At 49.4% G+C, this 8,266-nt stretch overlaps 1 long non-coding RNA gene across 1 annotated transcript in view; it reads left to right on the top strand.

Annotated features, from left to right (window-relative positions):
* The first annotated feature begins 505 nt into the window (after positions 1–505).
* The window catches only part of LOC134911889 (uncharacterized), a 79,670-nt gene continuing 71,909 nt past the window's right edge, over positions 506–8,266 (top strand). The window contains exon 1 of the long non-coding RNA XR_010176937.1: positions 506–712. This is a non-coding gene — a long non-coding RNA (uncharacterized LOC134911889). The remainder of the gene's footprint in view (positions 713–8,266) is intronic.

Here is an 8,266-nt window from a genome sequence, read left to right as displayed (position 1 = left end):
TGGGTGTGTTTGTGACGTCAAACCAGGAACGACAAGCACTGAACTGATCGCAGATGCCGAGTAAGTCTGAAGCTACTCTGAAACTGCTAAGTAGTTTGTAATCGCAATATTGCATTGGTCGCAATTTTAAGATGCTAAGATTCACTCCCAGTAGGCGGCGGCTTAGCGTGTGCAACTCTGCTAAAATCGCCTTGCGAGCGAAAAACTCGGAATGAGGGCCATAGATAGGAACCAAGCCGTACTCATAGATAGTCTGCTCTCTGGTAAAATTGTAGTTGCTATACTCCTAATGGGAGCAATACCACCTATATTTCTGCTGCGGGGTACACTGGGCTCCACAAGTCTGGACAATGAGGGTATAGAGTAGGATCTTGATCCGAGGCACCAACAGACTCAAAGCTTTGACTGTTCCCAGAATGCCTAGCGCTGCCTACTCTATAACTCCGCCTCCCAGCACAGGAGCTCAGTTTGTCAGTTGGTGCGGCAGTAAGCAGGCACAGGGCCGGTGCTAGGTTTCTAGGTGCTCTAGGCAAAGTTTCACTCTATTGCCCCTGCTTACCCAAGTCCATGTTCTGTAGTTATACGCAGTGCCGTTTCTAGCGGTGGGCGAGCCGTGCAGGAGCGCTCGGGGAGAGGGAGGAGAGGTGATAAGGAAGGAGGAGGCGGCCGGCGTGAGGGACGTGAGTTGGCGGTACCCGAAGAGCGGGAAGTTGTAAGTATTCTCTCCCTCTCCCCCTTCCTTCCCCCCCACTTGAAACCTGCCTGCCGCACTGTGTAAAATGGGGATACCTGCCTGCCGCACTTTGTAAAATGGGGACACCTGCCTATGGGGATACCTGCCTGCCGCACTGTGTAAAATAAGAATTTACTTACCGATAATTCTATTTCTCGTAGTCCGTAGTGGATGCTGGGACTTCCGTAAAGACCATGGGGAATAGCGGCTCCGCAGGAGACTGGGCACAAAAGTAAAAGCTTTAGACTAGCTGGTGTGCACTGGCTCCTCCCCCTATGACCCTCCTCCAAGCCTCAGCTAGGATACTGTGCCCGGACGAGCGTACACAATAAGGAAGGATTTTGAATCCCGGGTAAGACTCATACCAGCCACACCAATCACACCGTACAACCTGTGATCTGAACCCAGTTAACAGTATGATAAACGTAGGAGCCTCTGAAAAGATGGCTCACAACAATAAACAACCCGATTTTTTTTGTAACAATAACTATATACAAGTATTGCAGACAATCCGCACTTGGGATGGGCGCCCAGCATCCACTACGGACTACGAGAAATAGAATTATCGGTAAGTAAATTCTTATTTTCTCTGACGTCCTAGTGGATGCTGGGACTTCCGTAAGGACCATGGGGATTATACCAAAGCTCCCAAACGGGCGGGAGAGTGCGGATGACTCTGCAGCACCGAATGAGAGAACTCCAGGTCCTCCTCAGCCAGGGTATCGAATTTGTAAAATTTTGCAAACGTGTTTGCCCCTGACCAAGTAGCTGCTTGGCAAAGTTGGAAAGCCGAGACCCCTCGGGCAGCCGCCCAAGATGAGCCCACTTTCCTTGTGGAATGGGCTTTAACAGATTTCGGCTGTGGCAGTCCTGCCACAGAATGTGCAAGCTGAATTGTACTACAAATCCAACGAGCAATAGTCTGCTTAGAAGCAGGAGCACCCAGCTTGTTGAGTGCATACAGGATAAACAGCGAGTCAGATTTTCTGACTCCAGCCGTCCTGGAAACATATATTTTCAGGGCCCTGACTACGTCCAGTAACTTGGAGTCCTCCAAGTCCCTAGTAGCCGCAGGTACCACAATAGGTTGGTTCATGTGAAACGCTGAAACCACCTTAGGGAGAAATTGAGGACGAGTCCTCAATTCTGCCCTGTCTGAATGAAAAATTAGGTAAGGGCTTTTATAGGATAAAGCCGCCAATTCTGAGACACGCCTGGCTGAAGCCAGGGCTAACAGCATTACCACTTTCCATGTGAGATATTTCAAGTCCACAGTGGTGAGTGGCTCAAACCAATGTGATTTTAGGAACCCTAAAACTACATTGAGATCCCAAGGTGCCACTGGTGGCACAAAAGGAGGCTGTATATGCAGTACCCCCTTGACAAACGTCTGAACTTCAGGCACTGAAGCCAGTTCTTTCTGGAAGAAGATCGACAGGGCCGAAATTTGAACCTTAATGTATCCTAATTTTAGGCCCATAGACAGTCCTGCTTGCAGGAAATGTAGGAAACGACCCTCTGTGGGGGCCTTCTTGGCCTCACACCACGCAACATATTTCCGCCAAATGCGGTGATAATGTTTTGCGGTTACATCCTTCCTGGCTTTGATCAGGGTAGAGATGACTTCATCTGGAATGCCTTTTTCCATCAGGATCCGGCGTTCAACCGCCATGCCGTCAAACGCAGCCGCGGTAAGTCTTGGAACAAACAAGGTCCCTGCTGGAGCAGGTCCTTTCTTAGAGGTAGAGGCCACGGATCCTCCGTGAGCATCTCTTGCAGTTCCGGGTACCAAGTTCTTCTTGGCCAATCCGGAGCCACGAGTATAGTTCTTACTCCTCTCTTTCTTATGATTCTCAGTACTTTGGGTATGAGAGGCAGAGGAGGGAACACATACACCGACTGGTACACCCACGGTGTTACCAGAGCGTCCACCGCTATTGCCTGAGGGTCCCTTGCCTTGCACAATATCTGTCCAGTTTTTTGTTGAGACGGGACGCCATCATGTCCACCTTTGGTTTTTCCCAACGGTTTACAATCAGTTGGAAGACTTCTGGGTGAAGTCCCCACTCCCCCGGGTGGAGGTCGTGTCTGCTGAGGAAGTCTGCTTCCCAGTTGTCTACTCCCGGAATGAACACTGCTGACAGTGCTACCACATGATTTTCCGCCCAGCGGAGAATCCTTGCAGCTTCTGCCATTGCCCTCCTGCTTCTTGTGCCGCCCTGTCTGTTGACGTGGGCGACTGCCGTAATGTTGTCCGATTGGATCAATAACGACTGACCCTGAAGCAGAGGCCTTGCTTGACTTAGGGCATTGTAAATGGCCCTTAGTTCCAGGATATTTATGTGAAGAAACGTTTCCATGCTTGACCACAAGCCCTGGAAATTTCTTCCCTGTGTGACTGCTCCCCAGCCTCTCAGGCTGGCATCCGTGGTCACCAGCATCCAATCCTGAATGCCGAATCTGCGGCCCTCTAGAAGATGAGCACTCTGTAACCACCACAGGAGAGACACCCTTGTCCTTGGAGATAGGGTAATCCGCTGATGCATCTGAAGATGCGATCCAGACCATTTGTCCAGCAGATCCCACTGAAACGTTCTTGCATGGAATCTTCCGAATGGAATCGCTTCGTAAGAAGCCACCATTTTTCCCAAGACTCCTGGTTTTAGGAGGTTCCTGACTCCTGGTTTTAGGAGGTTCCAGACTAGCTTGGATAACTCCCTGGCCTTCTCCTCCGGGAGAAACACCTTTTTCTGGACTGTGTCCAGAATCATCCCCAGGAACAGTAGACGTGTTGTTGGAATCAGCTGTGATTTTGGGATATTTAGAATCCACCCGTGCTGACGTAGCACTACCTGAGACAGTGCTACTCCGAACTCTAACTGTTCCCTGGACCTTGCCCTTATCAGGAGATCGTCCAAGTAAGGGATAATTAAGACGCCTTTTCTTCGAAGAAGAATCATCATTTCGGCCATTACCTTGGTAAAGACCCGGGGTGCCGTGGACAATCCAAACGGCAGCGTCTGAAACTGATAATGACAGTTTTGTACCACAAACCTGAGGTACCCTTGGTGAGAAGGGAAGATTGGGACATGGAGATAAGCATCTTTGATGTCCAGAGATACCATATAGTCCCCTTCTTCCAGGTTCATTATCACTGCTCTGAGTGATTCCATCTTGAATTTGAACCTTTTTATGTAAGTGTTCAAGGATTTTAGATTTAAAATTGGTCTCACCGAGCCGTCCGGCTTCGGTACCACAAACAGCGCGGAATAATACCCCTTTCCCTGTTGAAGGAGGGGTACCTTGATTATCACCTGCTGGGAATACAGCTTGTGAATAGCTTCCAATACTGCCTCCCTGTCGGAGGGAGACGTTGGTAGAGCAGACTTCAGGAATCTTCGAGGGGGAGATGTCTCAAATTCCAATTTGTACCCCTGTGATACTACCTGCAGGATCCAGGGGTCCACTTGCGAGTGAGCCCACTGCGCGTTGAAATTTTTGAGACGGGCCCCCACCGTGCCTGAGTCCGCTTGTAAAGCCCCAGCGTCATGCTGAAGACTTGGCAGAAGCGGGGGAGGGCTTCTGCTCCTGGGAAGAGGCTGCCTGGTGCAGCCTTTTCCCTCTTCCTCTGCCCCTGGGCAGAAATGAGTGGCCTTTTGCCCGCTTGTTCTTATAGGAACGAAAGGACTGAGTTTGAAAAGACGGTGTCTTTTTCTGCTGAGAGGTGACCTGAGGTAAAAAGGTGGACTTTCCAGCCGTTGCCGTGGCCACCAGGTCTGATAGACCGACCCCAAATAACTCCTCCCCTTTATACGGCAATACTTCCATATGTCGTTTGGAATCTGCATCACCTGACCACTGTCGCGTCCATAACGCCCTTCTGGCAGAAATGGACATCGCACTCACTCTTGATGCCAGGGTGCAAATATCCCTCTGTGCATCACGCATATATAGTAATGCATCCTTTAAATGCTCTATAGTTAATAATATACTGTCCCTATCCAGGGTATCAATATTTTCAGTCAGGGAATCCGACCAAGCCACTCCAGCGCTGCACATCCAGGCTGAGGCGATTGCTGGTCGCAGTATAACACCAGTATGTGTGTATATACCTTTTAGGATATTTTCCAACCTTCTATCAGCTGGTTCCTTGAGGGCGGCCGTATCAGGAGACGGTAACGCCACTTGTTTTGATAAGCGTGTGAGCGCCTTATCTACCCTAGGGGGTGTTTCCCAACGTGCCCTAACCTCTGGCGGGAAAGGGTATAGTGCCAATAATTTGTTAGAAATCAGCAGTTTTTTATCGGGGGAAACCCACGCTTTATCACACACCTCATTTAATTAATCTGATTCAGGAAAAACTACGGGTAGTTTTTTCACACCCCACATAATACCCTTTTTTGTGGTACTTGTAGTGTCAGAAATGTTCAATGCCTCCTTCGTTGCCGTGATCATGTAACGTGTGGCCCTACTGGACATTACGTTTGTCTCCTCACCGTCGACACTGGATTCAGTATCCGTGTCTGGGTCTGTGTCGACCATCTGAGGTAACGGGCGTTTTAGCGCCCCTGACGGTGTCTGAGACGCCTGAACAGGCACTAACTGATTTGCCGGCTGTCTCATGTCGTCAACAGTTTTTTGCAAAGTGCTGACATTGTCACGTAATTCTTTAAATACAACCATCCAGTCAGGTGTCGACTCCCTAGGGGGTGACATCACTAACACAGGCAATTGCTCTGCTTCCACATCATTTTCCTCCTCATACATGTCGACACAATCGTACCGACACCCAGCACACACACAGGGAATGCTCTGATAGAGGACAGGACCCCACTAGCCCTTTGGGGAGACAGAGGGAGAGTTTGCCAGCACACACCAGAGCGCTATATATATATAGGGATAACCTTATATAAGTGTCACTCCCTTATTATAGCTGCTGTATTATATATTAGCTGCCAATAGTGCCCCCCCTCTCTTGTTTTACCCTGTTTCTGTAGTGTAGTCTGCAGGGGAGAGTCAGGGAGCCGTCTTTCCAGCGGAGCTGTGAAAGAAAATGGCGCTTGTGTGCTGAGGAGATAGGCTCCGCCCCCTTCTCGGCTGCCAATTCTCCCGCTTTTTTCTGGAAAACTGGCAGGGGTTAAATGCATCCATATAGCCCAGGAGCTATATGTGATGCATTTCTTTAGCCACATAAGGTTTTTATCATGTTTTATTGCGTCTCAGGGCGCTCCCCCCCAGCGCCCTGCACCCTCAGTGACCGGAGTGTGAAGTGTGCTGAGAGCAATGACGCAGCGCTGCAGTGCTGTGCGCTACCTTATCTGAAGACAGGAACGTTTTCTGCCGCTGCTTTCTCCGGACCTCTTCGCTCTTCTGGCTCTGTAAGGGGGCCGGCGGCGCGGCTCCGGGACCCATCCAGGCTGAACCTGTGATCGTCCCTTTTTATAGAGCAATGGGGGGGGGGGCGCATTTTGAAATCTCGCACTGGGAGCCAAATTGTCTAGAAACGGCCCTGGTTATACGTCCCAAAATCCCCCAAACACACCAACAGTAAACAGTATTTCCCACACTCCTTCTGCACAACTATGGATGGTGACACACTTTACACAAAGAGATGGACTACCAGCAGTATTACACACAATGGTGCCAGCACACCGTCACTGATTAATCACAAAGAATAATAGTAGTACTGCACAGGTGCTGTCTCTATGTTGAACCTTTGGAGTCAAATATATGGTCTTATAGTTTAACCACTGATGGCGTAATTCACGGTGAGAGTAAAGGTGGGTACACACTTTGCGATAAATTAAACTATATCGCTAATTTTAGCCCATCCTGAGCGACGTTGTTTACTTTATCGCCCAGTGTGTAAGCTGCCGCCAACGAGCGATGCACGGCACCGTGGGTCATCAATGACCCTCAGTGTCAGCTGTGCATGCAGCTCAATATGGACTCACCGTCCAAAACTGCATGCTCTGGCCGACCGCAGCATGACATCACTGTGCGATATCATTAGTAATATCTTACAGTGGGGGAGATTCAATTGTTTGAAAAGTCAGTTGGGAGTCTGTTTTTTCCTATTTAATATACAGGAAAAAAACAAACACCCAAGCAACTTTTCAAACATTTGAATTCCCCCAGTGTGTATTGCCCACAGTCGAGCGGCCCGGCCCGGGAGGGGAAAAACCAGGCGATGTCGCCCACTGAGCACATCACCTAGTGCGTACCCACCTTTATGTACAAGCTATTAAATAATCAGCACTGCCTAAATAAGCTGTAAATTGGATTTACTATAGTAAGCCCATCAATGGAATATACACTTCAAGTCATACTTACCTACATTGTATTTCTCCTCTCCGGGAGCAGCCTGGAGAGGAGACTCTACGGGTGTCTTCTGGAGGCGGGGCCGGACTGTGACATCACTAAGCCCCGCCCCTGCAGCGGGAAATGCCGCAATTCACGGGTCTGCGGGAAGGGGGCGTGGCTAAAATTACGCGATTTGCATCATTTTAACCCCTTCTCCACCCGACGGACCCGCGAATGCGGGAGGTTATCTCTCCATCCTGCTCGCATCACTAGGGTGCGAGCAGGATGCGTGAGACCTGCCCACTCTTCCGAGGGTGCGGGAGGCTACCCCAAAAAAACGGGAGCCTCCCACAGCTTCCGGGAGAGTAGGTAAGTATGCTTCAAGTTATATAGTTAGAGATAACTGGCCTGATTTTGAGTCATATGCATCTCTTTCCATTGATGCACACAGGGCTGTCATCAGAAATTGTGGGGCCTGGGACTGACAAAATAGGCAAGACACCCACCCACCTTCCTGTAAATATGTAACATTCAATTTTGCAGCAAATAGCTTATAAATTTATAGCTTAAGGGGTCAAGCGCACAACATTCCGCATGTCAGTGACTTGCACGCACATCAGCTACGACATTTTATGTGTAACAGCAGTCAGTTACATATGTGCTTTTCACACACAATGGAGGTCATTCCGAGTTGTTCGCTCGCAAGGCGATTTTAGCAGAGTTGCTCACGCTAAGCCGCCGCCTACTGGGAGTGAATCTTAGCATCTTAAAATTGCGAACGAAGTATTCGCAATATTGCGATTACAAACTTCTTAGCAGTTTCAGAGTAGCTCCAGACTTACTCGGCATCTGCGATCAGTTCAGTGCTTGTCGTTCCTGGTTTGACGTCACAAACACACCCAGCGTTCGCCCAGACACTCCCCCGTTTCTCCAGCCACTCCTGCGTTTTTTCCGTAAACGGTAGCGTTTTTTCCCACACGCCCATAAAACGCTGTGTTTCCGCCCAGAAACACCCATTTCCTGTCAATCACACTACGATCGCCGGAGCGAAGAAAAAGCCGTGAGTAAAAATCCTAACTTCATAGCAAATTTACTTGGCGCAGTCGCAGTGCGGACATTGCGCATGCGCACTAAGCAGAAAAACGCTGCGATGCGATGAAATTTACCGAGCGAACAGCTCGGAATGAGGGCCCATATTAAGACTACAGGATAGAAAACACTGATAAAGTA

The sequence above is a fragment of the Pseudophryne corroboree genome, chromosome 4, assembly GCF_028390025.1.
Source record: "Pseudophryne corroboree isolate aPseCor3 chromosome 4, aPseCor3.hap2, whole genome shotgun sequence".
Classification (NCBI taxonomy): Eukaryota; Metazoa; Chordata; class Amphibia; order Anura; family Myobatrachidae; genus Pseudophryne; species Pseudophryne corroboree.
The sequence above is the reverse complement of the archived record's forward strand: the minus strand, read 5'-3'. Positions and strand labels throughout refer to the sequence as shown.